Below are 23,824 nucleotides of genomic sequence, written 5' to 3' on the forward strand. Positions count from 1 at the left end.
CATCACAGCGGTCGCTCGGTGCATCAGGGGAAACGAGGATTTGAGTTCGACTCCAGCGGATTAACATTTCTGCTACGTTTCATTCCAATGAATGGCTTGAGCCCGGCACGACGTCCCTGCCAAATGTATGCAGATTGATTCTCCGTTGCAACTATTTTACAGCCTGCAGACCTCAAATTCTAACCAGCCCAGTGAAATTCGTCCACGATTTCGGTACTTTAAATAGGAAACTACAAAAACACTAACATAGGGTGGTGGTTTCTCTAGAGTAGGGGTTCCCAAACTTTTTCATCGGCGTACTACTAAACCAAAATCGTACTTTCGTCGTATTACCAAGTAATATTACGCAGTTTTCATTACATTACATGATTATATGACCTCATTCTCAGTGCTCGAGGTGGAAAGACGTGGGGGATAAAGCATCCCATCAGAGAGGGCAGCCGTTTTTGAATTTTTCTCTCCATTCGAAAAACAACCACGACATTTCAAAATTTGAAAAATTACATATGCTGAGATTACTTTCTAGAACATTCAAGTAAATCTTCACGTATTTTCCTTTCGCTGTTATCTAGATATTATTTATTTATGTATTTATTGAGAACACAACAGACAGATGCCCAATTACAGCGTTCTATAAATCTGTCATTGTACTCATTCATAATAATAATTATAATAAACTTAACTGATACAATTATACAATTCAACACATTCAATAAAGATACACAACACAGTATAATATAAAATAATGAAGATATAAAAAAAACAAGTACAAGGATATAAATTGATTATTATATATATATATAAAAACAATTTTTGAACTTATTACGTCTACTGACTTAAATCATGAAATGTATTGAGGATATCTAATCGGAATTCCTTTCGGTTCATGGAAAATATGTCGATGTTTTTGTTCCTAGCTAATAGACTGTTATACCTTTTGCACATTCTATATATTGGTGATTTTTTTAGGATGTCAGTTCTAGCCCGCTTCGTTAAAAATATATAATTTTTGTGTCTCGCTCTCATTGACGGAACCCGCAGTCTGACTTTTGTTAAGAGATTCGTTAGATATCATCAATAGTTACATGGCTACGTAAGTCTATTAAACTATTGATAATATCTAGACAACAGCGAAAGCAAAAAACATGAAGATTCACTTGAATGCTCTGGAGAGAATTCTGAGCACGTATGTGATTTTTCAAATGCTGGAATATATTTGTGGTTTTCCGAAAAGAGAGAAAAATTCGAAAACATCTGCCCTGGCATTGGTCAAAGGTCCACCCGAGCCTTGAGAACATTTCCATAAAGCATCCCCCCAGCTAAGATAATTTGCATATGCATTCCAAACGTATTGCATTGTCTCCATGTTGAACCATGCAAGCATCCCCGTCCACCCAACCTTCAAACTCGACCAGGCATCCCTCCATATAGGAATTTCCACATCGAACACTCCCAATACTAGTAACTAATGATTAATCATTGCTTTGGTTTTATTTTACATCGCTTTTCTGCCACTTCTGGCTAATCGAGATGAGGATGAATGATGAAATTGATGAAGATACACTCACAAAGAACACCCCTCGCTAGGCCGGAATTCGAAGCAGGGACCTCCTGCTTAAGGCTACAACGCTGTGCTAACCACTGCGCCACGAACCCGATACCCCTTGATTACAAGGATTTGAGTAAGGGTTTTTGGTTAAGTCCACATTATGCACAGATAGGCTAATCGTGGCTGGACCTACAGTTTAAAGTTGAATCTGAATAGCTATGAGTCTCTCACCGAAAATCGAAACGGAGCCCCTTGATTAAGGCGCCAACGACAACGCGGTGCTAACCAATATGCCACGGAGTGGGCATCGAACCCGAAACCCCTGAATTGCAAGTATTTGCGTCAGGATTTTTGTTTAAGTCCACGTTATAAATTGATAGGCTAATCGGTCCTGGACCTACAGTTTAGAGTGGGATCTGAACTGCCTCTCACCGGGTATCGAACCCGAGACCCCTTAACTAAAGGCGACGACATTAGTAGTACGTATATCGTATATCCGCTAAGGCATGGATATTTATTTAGATTTGCTTCTTCGTAATATCATCCACCCTCGTCGTCGCGGTTATTTAGACGATCCAGTTGTCCCTTTGCGCTATGGCGCATAAAAAAACCTTATCGCAGTCTTCATAAACTCCAAAGAGGCGGGAAATATTACGTAGAGACGCAAAACAGGACCTCTCCGCGTAATAACGCATTGTCACCGCGTATTTTACGACATGACAAGTTCGTAGAGACTACTATTCTTTATTATCCACAATTCCGTTGGCCACGCCCAATTGCGCAGGGTGGATCGGGGTCACATCAGGGCGTTCCGGGAACCTAAGCTCCAGAATACCAACTTTAAGGTCTCCCGCCCAGTAAACTGGACGTCGAAACTTAGGAATGCGTCGTGGGTTCTGCGTGAGTACTCGTCGCACAATGGAATGTTCTTGGATCGGTGAAACGCTGCCAACAGCACCATATAAGCATCTGCCTCTACTAAATCGTGTAGATATACCGTTCTTTATTTATTTGCCATCAACCCTAGACAAAACTTTCTTTTTCCCAATATCAGTGGCATTGCAACATAAATGGAAAATTGAAAATTAAATATAAATGTTATAAAAATTCACCATGTGCATAGTATACCGAAACCGAAAAAAAACACGTCATAGTCGCTCAAAAGTCAAGGTGATGCTCATTGTTTTCTTCGATATTCGTGGTTTGGTGCATCATGAATTCGTTACAGAGGGACAGACGGTCAATAAAGAATACTATTTGGACGTATTCAAGCGTTTGCGTAAAATCCGTCAGAAACGGCCAGATTTGTGGAAGAACAATTCGTGGATTTTACATGACGATAATGCGCCATCGCATAGAGCGACAGTTCTGACCGAATTTAAGGTACAAAACACAATAAATGCCATTGATCAACCACCGTATTCACCAGATATGGCCCCGTGTGACTTCTTTATGTTCCCAAAACTAAAATTGCCGCTCCGGGGTACCCGTTTTCACTCGATTGAAGCCATAAAGCAAAATTCGTGGAAGGAGCTGAAGGCCATACCGGAAATCGCCTATAAAAAGTGTTTCAAAGATTGGAAAAAACGCTGGCATATGTGTGTTGCATCAAATGGGGCCTACTTTTAAGGCAACCAAATAAATATTGATGAATAAATTAAAATTGCGAGTTTTATTTAACAATTCCTGGTACTTTTTTGACAGAATATATATACGAGGACTGGGCAACTATATTTTTTCTCAAAGTTAAACGGTGGTGCCATAATATGTACCGGAGAACGTGGCACCCGTAGTATGTGGACACGTCACTATACTCTGTCCCGGGTATCTCTGGAGCAAGCGAACGAAAACAAGTCTCTGTGCAAGTATTGACTCTTCTAGACGGCTCTGCCAATGAACACAAGAGAGGGAACGGGATAGGGTGGAGGGGGGAAGTGACTGCAGTTACCAGCCTTCACAGCAGCGTGTACTGCTTCGCTCTGCCCACTCGATTCCGCCTCCCCTTCTCTACCGCCATGCGCGGTCTTGTTACACAGATTCCGGGGACAGGGTATAGAAAGCAGTGTGAAAAATGGTTATAATTGAGTCAACCGCCGTGAACTGCGTTCGTCTATCAAAATAGCTGATTTTCGGGACAGGAATGCCAGAGAATGCCACAGGGAGATGCTGGAAACTGAGGCAATAGTTCATACTGTGGTATGCGCCTCTTTTGTTCTTGTAATGCTAATGTATACTTTCAGAGTTGTAAACACCTGTGGCACGATGATACATTTAAGGATATTTTGCTCGCTTCCCTATTCTACACCTGGTACACATGATCTACATTGTTCATACATTCCACATTACAATACACTACCCCTTTCCATTTGTGTATTTCGGATTTTCGTGTCGGTCCCACATTCACGAAAAAAAAATGTTGCCGTGACTTATGGCATCACCCTCGTATATTAGGATTGAGCCGATGCTGAGGTATTGGTTGTATTTTATTTACCGATACTGGCCGATGCTTTTGCGGCGTTTTGATCGTTCGCGGGGTAATGCCGTGTGACACTTTTTCGAAGTTTAAGTCCTGCAACTAATGCAAAATTAGATGGTTAGAATTATGGTGGAACACTCATCAAATAATAGCTATTAATCAATATTATGAAAAACTTTACCTTGCTACATTATTCAAGCATCGGTATCGGTGGGAATCGGCAAGAGTATGGGCTTTCATTTATTGTTCTCAAGGCATATAATGAACTTTCTCTCTACATTTAGCAGTTTTGGAAGTGGGTTAAATTTACTCCTCTTGCAGCAATTGAAGTGGAACGAAGGTTTTCCAGGCACAGTCATGGACTTTTCTGCAACAACTCCATAAAGTTCATACTTTTTACTTGCTTATCTTCTGTATTTTTAATCAACCATAAGCCTCATAACGCATGAAGAAACACAATATGTACATTAATTAGAAATGTTATTGGTGTTAGGAAAATTTTAGGTCATAAGTGCAGATTTAATTTTTAATAATATTTTGGTGATGTTTTGGTCACAAATATCCTACCCCCATTAATACTATTTATCCTGCCAATTCCCTTAAATTCTAGGATCTTGAAGACAGAGCTCCGGCCAGGTACCGTACGTACACTTCCATCAATTACACCAAGCTGAGAGAGGTTCCCCTGAAATCTCTCATTCTAGTTCTGGAAGGAAATTAATTCGCAAATGTTTTGTAGTAGAAATATTCTTATTAACTGAAATTTTTCGGTGTTTTGCAACATGACAATGGAAATCAGCAGTTGGCCTGATAAAACTACAAGATTTCAGAATCTAGTGGTTGACAAGTAGTTGAAACCAGATATTATATTTGCCAACAAGTAAAAAATTAAAAAATAATAAAAAAGGTAAAGTGCTCCCCTGTGCTATGCACCACGCCATGAAGGCGTATAGGGGGTGTGAAGTTACAGCCCACACTTTCTTGATCATGGCCGAAGGTGGGGGTGATGTGATCAGCATCACGCCCCTGGCCGCCTTTACCCCCCCCCCCCACACAGTTTCCTCCAGGTACCCATTTTATACGACGCTGGTAGAACGAAAATTCCGGTTCTCTCCCGCCGGGAATCGAACCAGGGTCTCTCACATGGTAGTCAGACAACAAGCCTAGACATATTCGAACTATTACTCTGTGTGATTATACCATAATTTATTTCTTTATATTTAAATTCAAGGGTACATCTTAATTAATATATTGGTAAAGTAAAAGTTAAAGTTCCCCGTGCAAAGAAGGCACATTTTAGGGGATGTGGGGGTAGAGCCCCACACATTCTCGACCTCGGCCATTTTGGAAATGATGTGATCAGCACCACGTTCCGGCCACCTTTATCCCGCAGAGTTGCCCCCAGATCGATTTGAGGTTGGGTGAACCCCAGATCAATTTAATGAGGGGAACAACGTCGCAAAAATTCCGATCTTAGATCATCTACCCCGGGAGTTAGACGCTCTACCCACTAGACCACCGCGGCTAATTAATGTGTACAGTATTAAAGATAGAAAGTTATTTAAGAGTAAAATTGTTGGGATCAAGACATCGAGTCATAAAAAAAGAAAATACCGGGCTGCGGTTTCACGGAGGTTGAGAGCCACTGGTTTAAGCCATATTCATCGGTCCACTGTTGACGTCAGGCAACTTGTTGACTGGAGCTCAGCTTTAACACATTCCAGTGCTACCTCAGTTGAGACTACGATGCACCTTTTCATTATCCGAAGCGCTTTCTTGTTCCCTCTGGGCAAACGGCCGTTGGGGGAACATTCATTACGAGCATGTTCCCGAAATCAAATTTGTTATTCACTCCTACGAGATCAAGCCGGGATTAGATTTATGGCATCAAAGCCAACAGATATAACGGGCGAAAAATTCACCATCAAAAAGGAACAGACGCTCTACTAAGAAAGGGTATATTTCGTGAATTACAATGAGAGGATAGTCTATAAAATGAAACGGAAGCAAACTGAATTAAAGTACAGTCAATGGTGTAGGAATAAGGGTACAGGGGCAAATTGTACGCCTCGAATTTTATGAACGGGGTACAGTCATGGTCTTGTAATTTATTTGAGTTAGTTAGTGTTTCAAGTCCACTTTGTGCACAGTAAGGCTAATCAGGACTGGACCTACAGTTTAAAGTGGAATCCGAACCACTGTGTGCTTGCACCGGGTATCGAACCCGGGACCCCTTGATTAAAAGGCGACGACGCTACCACTGCGCCACCGGGAGCACCTTGTAATTGTAATTTATTTAAAAAGCAAGCTGTCACGACGAACAATTGTGTGTTTTCTGATAAAGAATGACTCATGCAATACTATACCTCTCGCATGCACACATTCAAGATATTATGTGTGTGTGGTGGGGGGGGGAGTGGAAGATACGATTTGTGCCACTCTCCAAAATCCTGATCCAGACAAGATAAACTGATTGATTGATTTGGTTTATTTTACTTAGCTTCTCTGCCACTTTTCGCTAACCGCGATGATCAGGAATAATGATATAATGAAATTGTTGAAGGGACACTCGTAAAGAATACCCATGACAAGTCCGGGATTCGAACCCGAGACCCCTGAAAACGTATCGTGCTGTGCTAACAACTCCGCTACTGAGGCTTACAGTCCGGCGGAAAATTTCCGTACTTACGGAATCATTAAAGCACACCCCAAATTTCCTAATAATTAATGTAAAAGCATCAAAACATTTAGGCTATAAATAAAATTATTCAAAGTATGGCGCAATGCGGTTGATTTGGATGTGCTCTGCGGATATCTGTAAGCATCGGTCCGTAGGATTGCAATTTATAATTACTACTGAAATTAATGTCTGTTTCGTCAGCACTTAGGCTATTTGATCACTTTAAACGAAGACGTCCAGCGTAATCGACCACCGAAGCGGTAACATACATTTTGTCACACTCACCTATATATTTGTTGTCCTGAGAAACGGTCATACATTCTTCTTAACACATACTGCGAAATTCTAAATCTCGCAATTCTAAATTTAGATTACGCTTTCCTTTTTCATAACATGAGTGTTGTTTTATTCAATCTCCTCTCAGGAGAAAAGTCTTTTATCTTTTCTTAGGGGCGATGCGGTCTATATTTCAGAATAGGAAAACAGCCAAATGTGCTGCAACCGTACAATGAACCTTTGGCTATCAGGAAAAAGGAGACAGGCTGGACTCCTACCAGATTGTCGCTCGCAAAAGCATTGTTGCCGAATATAATGGATGGAAGAAATGAGGTGAACGACCTTGCACAAACATGGTATTCATTGCTCTGGGAAGATGATGAATATGTGTCGATCGCATACATGAGGGGACGAATTCCTATTCCTTTACTAGGAATCGAATCTATGCTCACTGGTTATAGCAGCGTGCTATGTTAGAGTCCAGCGCAGATATTTCTGCCGTGCGATGCGCGAAACAACTAAAGAAGCAGTGTTGCTAATGGAGCAGATAGAAAAATCGCTGCAGTGCGCCGATGCACAGCTGTTACGTACAACAATAAAATTAGAGAATTCAGGTCTATCTAACGTTGAGTTTTAAACGTCATGCATTATACCAGGACTAGGATTAATATGTACTAACAAGTGGCTTTGTATGTAGCTACATACATATGGACTAAAAATTCGCAAAATATGAACTAACACATAAGTAAAATTACCAAAAATGCTGCAAAGAAGACTTCTTCATACGATTCCTTATTTGAGTGATTTCAAACAAAATAAAAAAAATATATATATTATTTTTCATTGTATTAATGCACTGGCGGCGTTCTAACTTTTCACTCCCAAAACCCGTATACACTGGTATGGAACTGCAACGGCAGATAATAACATGCAAACGTGTTAAACCGCTATAATTGCACCATAACACTCCTCCTGAAGCAGTATTATTATTTCCTCTCTGAGATCGGCGACAGTCGGTTGCCTTTGTTGTACATTTACAAAGGATGCCGGCTTCCACAACAATAACAAGTACATATACTGCCACTAGACGATAAGCTGCGCGGCCTTCATGAACGCGTGCACGTTGCTTAGAATTTCCCGAGCTTGGCTATGCAAGGTTTTTGATTTCAACTTCGACAGAACTGGAGGCATTATGGAATTTAACGTTCATTAGCAAACACACACTTTTACATACACACATGCAATACACGCACACAACGTCAAACCGGTCAAATACTTAGTATAAAATAAAAATATGGTGCTTCCAATCCAACAAAACTCAGCCACTTTACCTGCCTTTCGTGCTTCATTATTACAGTTGGCAACACTAGTTACTAGCTAGCCAATGAACATGCACTGCATAAAAGAAGCAAGCACTACGCCGTGCTATATTGCCACATTTCCGTCCCTGCCGAAAGGTGGGAACCGCGAGCTGGAGCGCTATTCAATTGTTTTCAATGATGTTTGTGCGAGTGTGTCCAGGAATGGAATGACAATATGGCAACAATGGCGGAGGTTTTCGAGCAGGGTAGAACACATGATGCTAAGAGAGAGGGAGACGAAACGAAAATTCGTTTCTACGCAACGGCAAATTTACGTGTGTGGCACTCTACGGAATGTAATGACTTGGTCTCTCCCGCTTTTTTCTGCTGTCCCGAAATCACAAGATTCATAGTCCCGGATATCTGAGATGGTTTGCATTACGTACTCCAAATATATTTCCAGTCTCTATCCATACATGTAAGCGTAATCTTCGTTATCTGTTCCTGCTGGGCTATGTTAACTACAGCGCAGAAGAAATAGCTTGGCAGTGACGTCATCTCCCACCTTCACCTCTCCTTCCAGAAGCGAAGGCTCATTCGCTAGAGCGGACGACAAGGTGGCGTGCAAACCAATCGAAATCATTCCGAGAGGGGTGATGCAGGCGTGCAAACCCCCACACTGCTAATTAGTCTAACAAACCGCAGCTACGAGCGAGGGATTGCAGGCTATTTTGTTTCTTTGTTAGGGAGGGTTTTTTGGTTGGTTTTGTCATTGTTGTAGAATGAGCAGTGGAGTAAAGAAAGGTAAGCCCTTGCACAGCGATACAAAAGAAATAGTTTTCAATGTGTATAAGTACTTTGATTGCGATGAAAACAAAACCACAGCTGTTCACAGAACGCCCGTGGCGACAGGTGTCAGTGAAAGATCTGTGTGGAGAATTTTGAAGAAGAAACACAAAAGTGTTGCGATTGCGAGCGGGAAATCTTTTTCAACGGCGGGCAAAAACCGACCGAAAGCCCAGCAACGTGTCACAAATCTGGATTCTTTTGATGAAGCAGTCGTGCGCCAAACAATCCATTGTTTAATACACGAAAGGCATTGTTGTCACCATACATAAACTGATGAAGGAACTGCAAGAAAATGTTAATTTTAAGGTTTCGCGTTGGTCGTTGCGTATGATCATAAGAAAATTAGGATTCAGATTTAAAAAAGCACAGCGTAAACAGCAGGAAGCTAGCTACTCCTTGAACGAAACAGCATCGTTGCGTTGCGTGAAGTTAAAGAACTGCGCACATAGCAAACCGCCGGTCTTTCATTTATATGGATGAAAGTTTCGTGAACACACACCACACTGTCCCCAAAGTTTGGCTGGATTCCAAAGATTCGGGGGGGGGGGGTTAAAAGTGCCAACAGGAAAGGGTCCCAGGTTTATTATTGTGCATGCCGGTGGTGAAAGTGGATTTGTGGAGGGGCGAAGTTAGTGTTCCTTTCAAAAACAACTTCTGGTGACTATCATGGGGAGATGAACGCTAACCATTTTATGTTGTGGTTCGAAGAACAGCTTCTTTCCAATCTGGCCCCAAACTTGTTATTGTGTGTGACTATCCTCCATACCACAACAAGTTACTGAAAAAAATCCCAACATCAAACAGCAGAAGGATGAAATGAAGTCGTGGCTGTCATCTCACAATATTCCGCATGCAGAAGGTTTGCTGAAAGCCGAATTATATGAAATAATTAAAATAAACAAACATAAAATAAACATCTAGCAGTGCTAACATTAAATTGAAGATTGGTAGTTTGCACCTCGATCCTTGCTGCTCGTACTCTTACTCGTGCTATGGTTCCTTTCATAGTAGTTGGCAACGCTGACTTAGCAGGGAGTGACGTTACTGCCAGGTTATTTCTTCCCGGCTGTAAGTTTATGCACAGATAGGCTATTCGGGACTGGAACTAGAGTTTGAAGTGGGATCCGAACCACCATGTGCCTCCACTGGGAATCGAACCAGAACCCCTTGATTACAAGGTGTCACCACATTCATCGGGGAGCCTTGCTGTGATTTTGAATGTAGTTACGAAGAAGAATGAATTAATAATTTGACTATTTTACTTTGCCACTTTCGGTTAATGGTGATAAGACGAAATAAATAATTGGACAATAACAAACACACGTAGACAGAACACAACATGAGCTCCACAGAAGAGTACACTGGCCGAGAATCCAGGCGCCAGATTAGTCTGCAAAATGCAGTCCAGGATTTACTACGTGAAAGAATGTGTTTTTACAAAGGCGTCAAACCTTACAGATTTCACACGGAAGCGACACGTGACACCACAAAGAACAGCAACGTTTCACACCGTAGCTGCATGACAGGCCGCATAAGCCTGCATTGGATTGGTGAAATCCTCAAGCGACACGTGTCGCTTGTCTCTTAAGTGTGAAATTGCAGTTACGAAGAGGAAAATGAACTAAAATATTTGATGGTAGCTTTAGTTTATTTTACTTCGCTTTTATGTCACTTTTGGCTAATCGCGAAGATGGGGATGAGTGATGATATGATGAAAACCCATACTCAGGTCGGGATTACAACCCGGGACCCCTAGCGTCGTAGCGCTGCGCTGACCACTCCGCCACGGAGGCCGGCGGACCGAAATAATTGTATTAACTTATTTCCTTCTTGCTTGAAGATGACGCGGGGGAACAGGGAGGGAACTTCTGATCATCTCCTCTCTCTCCTTCGGTAGCGAAATGCGTACTTGAAATGTCGAAAGAGGGAAATTCGTTTTCGAACTTGCAGCACGGGCTCTGCAGCGAATATACGTAGTGCAACTGACACAGAAATGCAGCGGTCCGATCGACGAACACAGCGTCTGCGAGAATGTGCAGCGTTATGTCCAGAAGGGAAAGAAAGGACGGAGGCAACGTCCTAAATGAAACGCCGAAAGAAAGCCGTTTCCGTACAAGCAAAAATTTAGAAAGCGTGAAAAGACGGGTGTTCCTTACAAGGAGAGCATTATCTAGATTCTGGGAGCAGGATGCAGGAGTCACGGCCATGTTACGCAAGTGTCGTGATGGAAGCGACAGCTTTCCGCACACGAGGAGCGACATCGTGCTCTGTTACATCAATCCTTGCGCATCTGCAGACATGGAGGACAGGGGAAGGGGGAGGTGCAAAACGATAGGAACACGCTACGTTTCAAATGCAAGAGGATATAGTGGTCAACAACAGAGAGTTCTTTTTCGAAATTTCGCCTTACTTAAAAAAATAAAAGAAACACCCTTGATATTCCAAATTCCGAAAAACAGGGTGCCTACCAAAATAAATCCAAAATTCTTGACTTTTTCTTAACCTTTATTTACACGACCCCTACTTAGGTAAAGTTGTAGAGGTACCCCTGGGCATGTGCACAAATGCCATGAAGGCATATTGGGTGATGTGGAGGAAGAGCTCCACATATTCTTGACCTCGGCCACGGTTGGGATGATGTGATCAGCAACACGCCCGGTTGCCTTTACCTCCCAGGGTTGCCCCTCGTACCCATTGATACGAGGCTGGGTGAGTCTCCGAGCCGTGCAGAAACGGAGAGATGACAGGAATAAACACTGGTCTTCCGCATGGCAGCCAGATGCTCAACCAACTGAGTTACAGCGGCTCTTAAGTTGGAAATTAACAATTAATAAAATAAATATTTATTTAATGAAAAACCCGTACCCAAAGGCCAGTTAACATGAAAACTCAAGCAGACTACTGAGGCTCTGGCATCTGGACTTACAGACCGTATAATCCTATGTGGGGCTTGTGTTGTCGTCCCTATACACGAGTTGTGACTGTCCCTTCATCCATCTCATCCTACCACCATCCATCCTCATATTCGCGATTAGCCAAAAGGGGCATAAAAGTGAAGAAAAATAAAGTAAATCAATCAGTCATTGTGATAGCAAAAATTCTTGACCACAAGTATAATTTCTTGACTTTACATTGACTTCTTGACTTACATATTTATTTATTTTCTTTTGACTGTCAGACGCCCTTAAAAATTACATCTGCTTAGAATTCTTCCTAGTTCATTCACGTGAATCTTCGTATGGTTTGCATTCGCTGTTGTCTACATTTCTCAATAGTTTCGTGGCTACGTACGCCATCACAGATATCTAGAGTACAGCGAAAGCAAGTCACACGAAGATTCACGTGAATGCTCTAGGATGGGTCGACCCCAACAATTTTACTCGTACGTACCTCTTTCATTTCTTTTAACTTTATACAATAATTAATGTGTACCTTTGAATAATGGCATAATCATGGTACGTTTGTTGAAAAAAAAAATTGCAAACCACTCGATCTAAAGAAAGAAAGCTTCTAGTTTCCTCACACCAACATCATTAAATTAATTTGGAGAGTGCTGATTTTCAGCGATTGTTGAATTCTCCACGCGGAAAAATTCGAATTAATCAGAATATTTCCACATAATTCCAATTACTAAACAGCGTGTCTCTAAAGTAAGTCCCACTTTTATTTTTAGAAAACTCTAGTTGCATATGATGCACAGGTCCCTAAGGTTTTTTTTTTAGTTTCATTACAGGCACCTGTAGTTGCAAAGTTGACCGCATGAAGCGCTATTCATCAAAGCTACAATAATGGAGTTTGGTGGTGCTGAAAAGGCGTTCTGCGTGATGGAATTCGAAAAAAACCTAGTGTGCTATTTAAGTGCAACGCTCATTTCGAACGAGGTATGGTAAGGTAGCTCCCTCCAGGAAGTCTATCAAGAAATGGCATCAACAATTTGTCACAGCTGGTTGTTTATGTCCACAGGAAAGAACCGGATGCCCAGCAGTCTCTGATGAACATGTCGAGCAACGTCTTCCAACGGAGTCCTACAAAATCCATGCGCAGAGCTTCTCGTGAGCTAGGAATGCCGCACCAGACAGTATGGAAGGTTGTAAGAAAACATGCAGCCATACAAATTGCAACTTCATCAGCAGCTAAAGGCTAACGATAAAGAACAATAATTTCGGTTTGCCTGTCAGTTTCAAGAGTTAGGGGAAAGTGGTTATGTTTTCGAGCGCAACATTTTTAGTGATGAATCCAAATTCCACATCAGTGGAAAGGTTAATCGACACAACTGTCAAATTTGGGGAACAGAAAATCCACACAGAGTCATTGAACAAGAATGAAATCCCCTCCCAAGCTCAATATGTTTTGTACCATGTTACATCGGAGGCTGTACGGCCTGTTTGTCTTCGCGGAGGACACTGTTACGGGCATGTCCTATCTCGACATGTTGCAGCTTTAGTTGATCCCACAACTGAATGAGGATTCAGATGATTATCTGTTCCAACAGGATGGAGTGCCGCCTCATTATCACTGTGCAGTTCGTGCGTACCTCAATGAAGTGCTTCCAGAACGTTGGATAGCACAAACGAGCCCTTCGGATAATGCTCTTCTGAAATGGCCTCCAAGATCTCCAGATTTAACTCCACTGGATTTTTCTTGTGGAGTTACATTAAGGACTATGTTTATGTCTCTTCCACGAGACCTTCACGACCTGCGAATGAGTATTGAAGAAGCTGCAGCTACGGCCATGTTAACAGAGTCTGGCAAGAGCTAGATTACCGCACTGATGTTTCTCGCGTCACACACGGCGCTCACTTCGAGTCCATGTAATGTCTTCATTCTACCACAAAAACTTAAGGACCCATGCATCATGTGACACAAAAAAAAACCTTATGATATGTACAGTAGTTTCTTTATAATATTTTTTTAAAGTGGAACTTACTTTAGAGACACCCTGTATTTAAAAATTCTGTCTGATACCAGACCCCTATGGGATTCTTTGCTTCGTCCGCAACGTGCCTCTAAATGTCTTACATTGCCTTACAGACGGTTAAAATAGTTTTGCAAAGAAATCCATATTACCAATTTTGAGGACTACGTGAGAAGTTGTGTCTAATCTAACCGTTCAATTCTACGTGAGCACGTTTTAAAATCAATGCCATCGTGCATATTCAAGTAGTCCCTAAATTTTACATCAGATCACCAAATTTCATACGAACAGATGTTACTTCCTTATAACTCGCCAGTAGGGTACCATGTTTTTTCGTCTTTCCGCATTATCCCATATTAGCCTCATGCGATACGCTGGACTCAAACCTTTGACCTTTCGTAAAGAGATTTCCACCCACAGTGAATATTCTGGTATTGTCAAGCTGCAAATAAAACTCCCACATTAAATAATTACCATTGTTTTACAGTTAACACACGCAATTGCTGAAACACCGGGGGCAACAAAAAATTAAACGCTTTAAATCAATCGTACAAACTAATGTTACCTGGGGGCACCAGTGAGCACGGGGCAGTGGCCAGATATGGAATCAGATGAGTACACAGGGTGGTGGGTTTTACGGAGGTTTGTTTGAATTACAAGGCTAATCAGGACTGCTTTGAGTTTGAGTTGTGTTTCAAGTCCAATTTATGGACAGATAGGATAATCGGGGCTGGAACTACAATTTAAAGTGAGATCCAAACTATTCCTCCGGGTATCGAACCCGGGACCCCTTCGTTACAAGGCGGCGACGGTGGTGGGTTTTCTGTCGCACGAAATTCGGCATTTCCGATTGTCAAAAATAAAACTCAAGATATGTTTCCAAAATGAAAAATTGTTTTTAATACGATTATACCCCAGTACCACTCTTCTTTACATCAGTGAAAGCTCAAATGTCCTTGCACATCATACGCTGGATTTAGGAGTGGCAAAAGTGGGTCTCAGGGAGAAATTAGCAGAAATGTGGAAAATAGGAACAACAGTTTTAGTTTCTTATAAGAGATCACCCGCAACAAAAATATTTTTAAAATCGTAATCTGTGAAAATCAAACTTCTTGTCACCTCTCCCCCGAGATAAGATTACGTACATGATTCCACTAATCGGCTCGGTGGCCGAGTGCGTTAAATGGTCGATTTTCGATCTCGCCACCCAAGTTCCGTGTTCGAGTCAGGCCCGTAGCTAGAATTGATCTCCAGGGGGGGCTCACGGGTTATCGGGGGGGGCTTTGTAAACCAAGTCCATTTTTAAAAAAAATATTAAATGAAGGTAAATTATGTGTGTGTGTGTGGGGGGGGGGGGGTGCTCATTCATTTATAAATATCATATACTACACAAATACTACATTTTTCTATATCTTTTAAAACGTCTCTTGAAGTTTTAATTGACTGATACTGAAATTATCCCTTACACGCCCCATACTATTTTAGATGATACAGGTATGTATATCACACACAAAAAAACGCACAATATTTAATCACAGTGCCTACAGTATATTCCATCCCCGGCTGAAGCAATTAAACTCCCCTTCCTTCCCAAAACTTGGAAGCTGTTGTTGACCTTTGACGCAGATTCGGAGGGAACTCGCATGATGACATCAAAGTCACAGATTTCTGTCTAAACGGGAGGTTGCAACAGGGACAGTGAAGGTACAGATAAAGAAGCTCCTCTATGAAAGAACTTTCTGAAGTCTAGAGAATGTTCTAAATACTTGCAGCTACTTCTGCTCATAAACAAAATGAGCGAATGTAATAGATACTGTTCATATTCTGTGGATTTATCCTTAAAGTTGTGAGTTGTCTACATTTTCACTCTTCACTGCAAACAAAGTATGCAAAATAGTTTACCTAATGTAAAGGGGGGCTAATGGCAGTGCCAGGTGGGGCTGAGCCCCCCCTGGCCCCTGAATGGCTACGGGCCTGGTTCGAGTCCGGCGTTACCTAAGCGTCTCTTCATCAACTGCATCTGATCATCACTCATCCTCACCGTCACAATTAGTCAAAAGTGGCAAAAAACGACGGAAAATAACAAAAATGTAAATACAATAGTCGGTACTTCCGAAAAGAGTTGGTTGACGGCTTTATCGGTTGCATTTGCGCCTTTCACGTCCACTTGCCGACCTCCGTGGTGGAGTGGTTAGCACAGGGCGCAGCGATACCAGGAGTTCCGGATTTGAATCATGGCCAGGGGCATGGGTGCATTTGCTAGTATCCCTTCATCAATTTCATCCTATAATCACTTATCATCGTCGCAATTAGCCAAAAGTGGGAGAGAAGTAAATAACAAAAATGAAATTGACGCCCACAGAGATATGAATGAAGCACAAGAAAACAAGAGCAAGACTGAACAGAAGAAAGCGAGTGATATCCCAATTTTCCACCAGGAAACACGGCCTTGTAATCAAGCGGTCCCAAGTTTGATAACCGACGGATGGACACAATGGTTCGGATTCCATTTAGACTATAGGTCCAGTCCCAATTAGCCTTACTGTGCATAAAGTGGACTTTGAAAAGAACCTCAAGCACCACTAGGAAACCCAATCATCACTTTTCAGTTGTCCTCTTTATGCACACTTACACGTCCTTCAATTGTGCTTCCACGATTACATAACGAAGGAGTCAGAAAGGCAGCATACTTTGAATGTCAATACCAATGCACGAATCTAATCCTTGACCTGCGAGGGAAAATGGCGTCTGAAAGAACTTGTCGTTTCGAGATACAAAGGACTTCCCAGCATATGTTTCCACCTTTAAACTTGTGTTCACAGCAGCATGAAGGCTGGGCAGTCTTTGTCTAGAAGTTCCCAAGTGAAGGAAATTTCTATCACACTTAGAAGGACATGGAAGAAATGAGCGAAGAACAATCTGTGTCCGCGAGCATTCGCAATGTGGGGTCGTCAAGTCATTTTGTAATTGCTTCATCTTATCCTTGGAGACATCTGCCGCCTCAAGAAGACTGCAAATCTTTTAAGGTTTGACGCTCTACTCTAATGAATATAGCCGACCTCCATGGCGGAGTGGTTAACACAGTGCGGTACTTCGGCAGGGGTCCCAGATTCGAGTCACTGCCCAAGTATGGATGTTCTTTGCGAGTGTCACTCCATCAATTTCGTCATATCATCACTTATACTCATCGTCGCGATTAGACAGAAAGGGCAGAAAAGCGAAGTAAAATAACCTAATTTAATTAATCAATCAATCCAAGTGTAAATCTTGATTATAAAAGGGAATAAAGTTCATGCACTTAAATAGGGAAACGCAGAAGACTTGGATTCTTTGTCCTTGGTCGAAAGTGATGCATATAAATTATTGTTGTTCATTTGGTTTATTTTGTTTTGTTTTTCTGCAACTTTTAGCTAATCGCGAAGATGAGAATTAGTGATATGATTACTAGGGCTCGGATTTTTAGGTAAATAAAATGTTTTTTCTGCGAGTAGATATGACCTCGTAAGTGACTTACAAATTCCGATCATGGTAACTGGAGCCTATATACCAAATTTTATTTCACATAAAAACACATATTTTCTATTCTTTAATGTAAATACATATGTCTTGATATTCGCTTATAAATGCATAAAATGCATGTTTTGTCACAGAAATTCCACATAAAATTTCACATCTACTTTCTTTAAAAAAAAAAAAAAATTCCCACAAAGAAATCAAAAGTTATCTTTTTATAGTCACTGTACTTATTTTCGCATCTTACAGAGGGAAAAAATTCTGTATGACCTGGCAACAGTATCCAGTCTGGATGTAACGAATTGTCCATACTGAGAGGTAAAACCTAACCTCAACGTTTGGTAGTGGAGAGACCGTTCCACAGTATTTGCTTGGCGTGGTGTAGCATTGGTGTGTTTCGTTAGAAAGGTGCGAGTTTTCTCGAAGTTTGTGCGTGTTTGAAAATGCCAAAAGTGAAATCTCCACCAAGCTATCGTTTGCGGCAATATGTTGCAGAATTTAAGAACACATTTACCACTGACGGAAAGCTACTTTCTTGTCAGCCCTGTGGAAAAGCCGTAACAGCAGAACAGCCATCTCGGGTAACCCAACATGTGAATGGCAATAAACATATTGCTGCAGATGTGCGTGTGAAAAGCAAACAATCCCTTATTGGTGACCCCATTCCAAGTTCGTCCGAAGGACCATCCAAGTTTTCTGGTTATTGTGTATGGCTTTTGTTTCAGCTGACATATCGCTTTATAAAGTGAATCATTCTCAGCTGCGAATTTGTTTAGGCAAATACACAAACATTGACACCCCAGATGAGTACTTGAAGGAAATGTTACCTCCCAAAGAGTTACGAAGAAACGTTGCAGAAAATACGTGTTATTTGTGAGAATGAAAAAAATCTGGGTCAGCATAGATGAAACTACGGACTCAAGTGGTTGGAAAGTGGGAAACGTGGTTTTTGGGGTATTGAAAACAATGAAACAATTTCAAGTAAATCTTTTCTTTCAACGTGCCAAGAACTGTGTGCCACAAATCATGTTACAATTGCTAGATTGTTCAATGAAGCCATGCAGATATTGTGTCTAGAATGTTTTACTTTTGCTGACAGATTATGCAGCATTTATGACGAAAGCAGCAGAAGTTCTTGCTGTTAGTTATCCTAAAATGACTCATGTTATGTGCATTGTTCATGGATTGCATAGGGTTATGTGAAGAAATCAGAAATGCATATCCTAATGTAGATAAATTGGTTTCGAATAGGAAAAAAAAAGTGTTTATCAAATCGCCAACAAGAATTCAAATCCTCAAAAAGGAAAATCCCCAAATACCGTTGCCACCCACACCTATAGTTACGAGGTGGGGAGCATGGCTTAATGCTGTTGCATACTATGCAGAAAATTGTTAATGGACTGAATAAAGATGATGCTTCTTTAATTCAAATTCTTCAAGGTATGTTGTGTGACTCTGCACTAAAAAAATGACCTGGCTTATATTTATGCTAATTTCAGTTTCCTATGTAATACGATCAAGAAAATAGAAGCAACGGACATTCCTCTGTCAGAAGGAATTAAAGAAGTTCGTGAGGTGGAGAACAAGCTCAATAAACTTAATGGACCAAAGGCACAATTTCTTCGCAAAAAATTCCAGGATGTCATGGCAAAAAATTCTGGCTTTAAAATGATGTGCAACATTTCAAATGTACTAGACGGTGAACAGGAAGAAAATATTGGATATTTAAGTGTGAGTGAAATATCATGCCTTAAGTATGCGAGGTTGACTTCGTGTGACGTGGAACGAACGTTTTCGCGCGTAAGGCACTGTTTCGGGACAATCGTCAGTCCTTTGTGATGGACAATTTAATGATGACAGTCGTGGTGTACTGTAATTCACCATTATTTACCAAAACATGCTAATTTCATCTGGTGAGAAATCGTCAGAAATTAAGCAGGAATTGTCAACATTTTTAGCACATAAAAATGTATTTTCCATGTTTAAGTACATAAAGTGTATTTTTTTCTCCATATTTTGAGCACATAAAAAATAAATATTTTTTCTGATTTTTAGCACCTAAAAATCCGAGCCCTGATGATTACATTGACGAAAGGACATTCACAAACAAGAACACCCATGTCTAGGTCGGGATTCGAACCCATCGAACCACACCGTAGTGCACTAAAAAGTTGTTCACTTTGATGTTCTTTACGTTATGTGAAAGTTCGTCGGTGATGTACAGCAACACCCTGTGTATATATAAACTGTAGAACGTTCTATATTTCTTCTTTGCAACTTTTGGCTAACTGCAACGTTCACGATGGGTGACAACGAGATGACATTAACTAATTAGATTTATTTTACGTCGCTTTTCTGCCACGTTTGGTTAATCGCGAAGACGAGGATGAATGGTGAGAAGATGGATTAAGTAAGGGACAATCGCAAACATACAATATGGACGACTCAATACCAGCCCCACAGAAGATTATACTAGTTGAGAGGCCAGACGGCAGAGCCTGTCTATAGTCTGTAAAATGCAGTTCTGAGCGTACTGCGTGGAAGTTAGGTTGACAATCTGGGAGCCTTCCGACAGGGTAACCTCTTATCAAACTGACGAGGTAATAAATACACAGCATGAACCATGCCCAAGCCACAACTCGAACCCGAATCTGGTTTGATTGATTTGGTTTTGACTAATCACGAAGATGAGGATGAGTGATGAAATTAATGAAGGGACACTCAAAGAAAACTCATGCAAGGATTCGAACCCGGGACTCCTGCCGTCGTAGCGAGCTGTGCTAGCCAATGCGTCACGGAAGTGAAATCGTGAGTCTGACACTCAACGTGTTCGGCCATCGAAGCAGCAAAAACTCGAAACTTGCTGTTGAATGTTTTTGCCTGTGTGTGTGTGGTGACCCCCCCCCCCCCACTTTCCTCTACATTTCACACCAAGCTTCAAAGTTAAAAAGAAACAATGCGCAGTTTGACAAGTTAAAAGCGAAAACATGTCTCTCCCAATTTCTGATGCCGCTTGCAGAGGCGAATACATTGATACGTACACCACGTCCAATGCCTCCGCAGAGGGAAACAGGGCGGAGGGGGAGAGTGGGGGCTGAACCCCAACATCCCTGCGTTCAAGGAATCGATTTCTGGCATATTCCGTAAAATGCTCGCAGGACCCACACCGACGACGATCTGTTCCGTTGTATATCACCAACAAATTGCCTGCGCGGGACTTTATTGAATTCGACTCTATTGATGGGTTATTTGGCTTTCGAGAAACTAATTTATGAAGTTCCAAAATCCCATCGCAATAAAGAGAGGTCTAACCAACAATCTCGTCTCGCCCCGCTCATTGTGATCGCACCGAAATCAAATCTAGGAGCAATTTTGCAGCATTCCTTGTCTATTAGGTAACATCTATTTTATACGAGAGACTCCTCTCTCTGATTTTAAGTTGAACTACTGTTCCAAAACTCGAACTAAACGCACTGCCATGAAAACAGGCGGCTGGATAGAATTGCGTTGGTGCCACATATGGACAAAGCGAAGAGAGAGCTGGACAGAAGTTACTGGTTCCGATGCACTGTGTGGCAACGTCAACCGGGGTGCGTTGCCTAGTTCGAGCGTCAGACCGACCTCTCTCCAGGGCATCCTGGCATTTCGAGCAAATACTGTCAGTTTGTATCAAATGAATTACAAAGACCAACTCTACAATGAGATATTTTATTCTCTTAAACCTCCAAACACACGGGGTTGTGCTCCGACGTGGCAATAGCGCGAACTTCTGCCACACGCCTAATTTCATGGCCGTGCGTTTAGAAACTAATGTTTCACCTGAGTTACATTATAGCAATACAAAGGCCGGGATTCGAACCCGAAACTCCTGGCGTTGCATCGTGTTGTGTTAACGACTTGGTCACGGAGGTCGGCTAATAACTGAACCTGTATGTGACGAAGATGGCACCGTCGCTAGTCAAATGTGGTCCAGTGTCCTCCGATGAAGATTTCGTTACTTCTAGCTACATATCTCATCCACAGGGTTCACCCTCACCCTCACATGTCTTTCGAATGGTGTGGGAGAGGTCTGTCCTCATGAGGGTCGCCCTCTTGATGGTGAACACCTCTGGTTTCGACAGCACGAATAGTGATTTATCAACACACTTCCCCCAAACTTTCCTCAACCCATCTAAATTTTTTCACAAGGGGCCATTTTTTTTCTCTCTAAATTTACCCTTACACTTCCAAAAGTACAAACGTACACCCACAGAGGGAAAATTCTAGGTAAACCCGGACAGTCAAAAAACGGAAATTTATTCAGAATACATGCAACAGCGCAGCGCGTTCGCACAACCGCCCGCCCACACTGGATTAACTTTCCAATGACGAGATCAAGTGTCTCGTCTGTCCTTACAATTCTCGCTACCATCCTCACTTCACACAACAAAAATCTGAAAATGTGACTCAAAAACGTCATCTGAAGTCGGTAAACCAGGTACCGTGACTGTATCTTCAAACTTTTAACTTTGATCACAATTATCTCGCCTTCTTCCAACTGGCTAAGCGTGGAGCGAACACCGCCCATCAGCCGATTATGAAAATTCCATTGACGGCAAAGGAATTGTGAACGATTATAATTACACTGGATTATTGAAACCGAAAAGCTCCTAAATGATAGTCGACTGAGCATTTTCAAGCTTTATTAGGCATCATCTTCTCATCGCCTCCCCTGTTATATAAACTACCACACCTACCACTTTTCTCTTGTCTGGAACGTGTAACCATCCGTCATGTGACCAATGTCATCAAACTGGCTAACGAACTTTTCCTTTCGCGGATCTGTTCCGTAATACAACAAACCGTGCAAAAATAACTTTATAGAAAGGCAATTTTCAAAAGGTCTGGTCTTTCACGTCTCTCGAGGGGGTGACCTTTGTTGCACTGTAATCAAGAGGTCGCGGGTACGGTTCTTCGCAAAGAACAAGCTCATATCACGTTAAGTACTATTTCAGATTACCTCACTCGCTGGACAGGTTATCATATGTCCAGAGAAAACAGTGGCGTGCCCACGGGGGGTTGGTGTGGGTCATAACAAAAAAAATAAAAATAGCCCAGTATTCCTAAAAAAAAGAACTTGAAAGGCAGGCAAAGATGGTACACGTAAACCGCCCCGGATGGTCGAAAACAGAATGGCTAAATTATTGAGACCATATTCCCGTCACTATTATTTAACAATTATATACAGGGTGTCTGAGAAGTACCCCTATATATGACATATTTAATTATTATAGCAGAATAACATACTTGGGAACGTTACATTACGTTACATGGCATCGTTTGCCACCTACGTTGGTGCATCCACACACATGCCACTAGCCGAACCTCAGCACTGTAACTACGTGTGCTGACATCAGCCATGGCGCAACAACTAACAAACAAATTCGAGCGAGTGTTCTGTGCGACTATCAGAGCAGGGATGCCAACTGTGAAAACGATATCACTCCCAAGCAACCGAATATGGCCCCAATTTTTAACACGCTCGCAACAGAAGGATACAAGCAAGCAGGGGTACATGTTGTACAATGCGGTAGAGAAGTCACGTTGAACCGGGTTGCATCAGCAGGAGCGTGGTGCAGATCACATCACCTCCACTATGGCTGGGATCGAGAATGTTATTTGAATTTATTTTTGTTATTTATCGTCGCTTTCCTGCCACTTTTGGTTAATCGGGACGACGAGGATGAGTGATGATATGTTGAAATTGATGAACCACCATGCCCAGGCTAGGATTCGAACCCGGGACACCTGGCGTCGTAACGCGTTGATAACCACTCTGCTACGGAGGTCGGCATCGAGAATGTGTGAAACCCTACCCCGCCATACTCGAATGTGCCTTCATGGCACGGTGCAAAGCACAAGGGATAGCTCTATTTTTGTTAACCCGAGGAAGATATTCGACGTGAAATAACAAGAGCTCGCTTTACGTCACAACAAAAGTATCCAACCCCGCATGCATCCGTCGTTAATGAATACGGCCTGTTCAGTTGCAAGCGAAACTCTCCATCAACTGAAAAGTACGAACAAAACGTGAACCTGGCAGCTGGAGTTTCAATTCAATTCATTACGTCACTTAATTACTTTCCGGCTCTCGTGAGTGGTCAGATAGCGCCAGTGCACAGGAATTTCTAGTTTGCAGCCTCATACCTTCCAACAAGCAGGTGAACATATCTCACGAAACTAACAAAAGCGCAACTATTCTCCACCCATTGTAAGAACCAAGTTA

At 41.9% G+C, this 23,824-nt stretch overlaps 1 protein-coding gene across 9 annotated transcripts in view; it reads right to left on the minus strand.

Moving 5' to 3' along the window:
- Positions 1-23,824, minus strand: part of LOC145994569 (phosphatase and actin regulator 2) — a 535,503-nt gene that overhangs the window by 371,769 nt on the left and 139,910 nt on the right. The window lies entirely within an intron of this gene.

The sequence above is a fragment of the Lepisma saccharinum genome, chromosome 1, assembly GCF_977018435.1.
Source record: "Lepisma saccharinum chromosome 1, izLepSacc3.1, whole genome shotgun sequence".
Lineage (NCBI taxonomy): Eukaryota > Metazoa > Arthropoda > Insecta > Zygentoma > Lepismatidae > Lepisma > Lepisma saccharinum.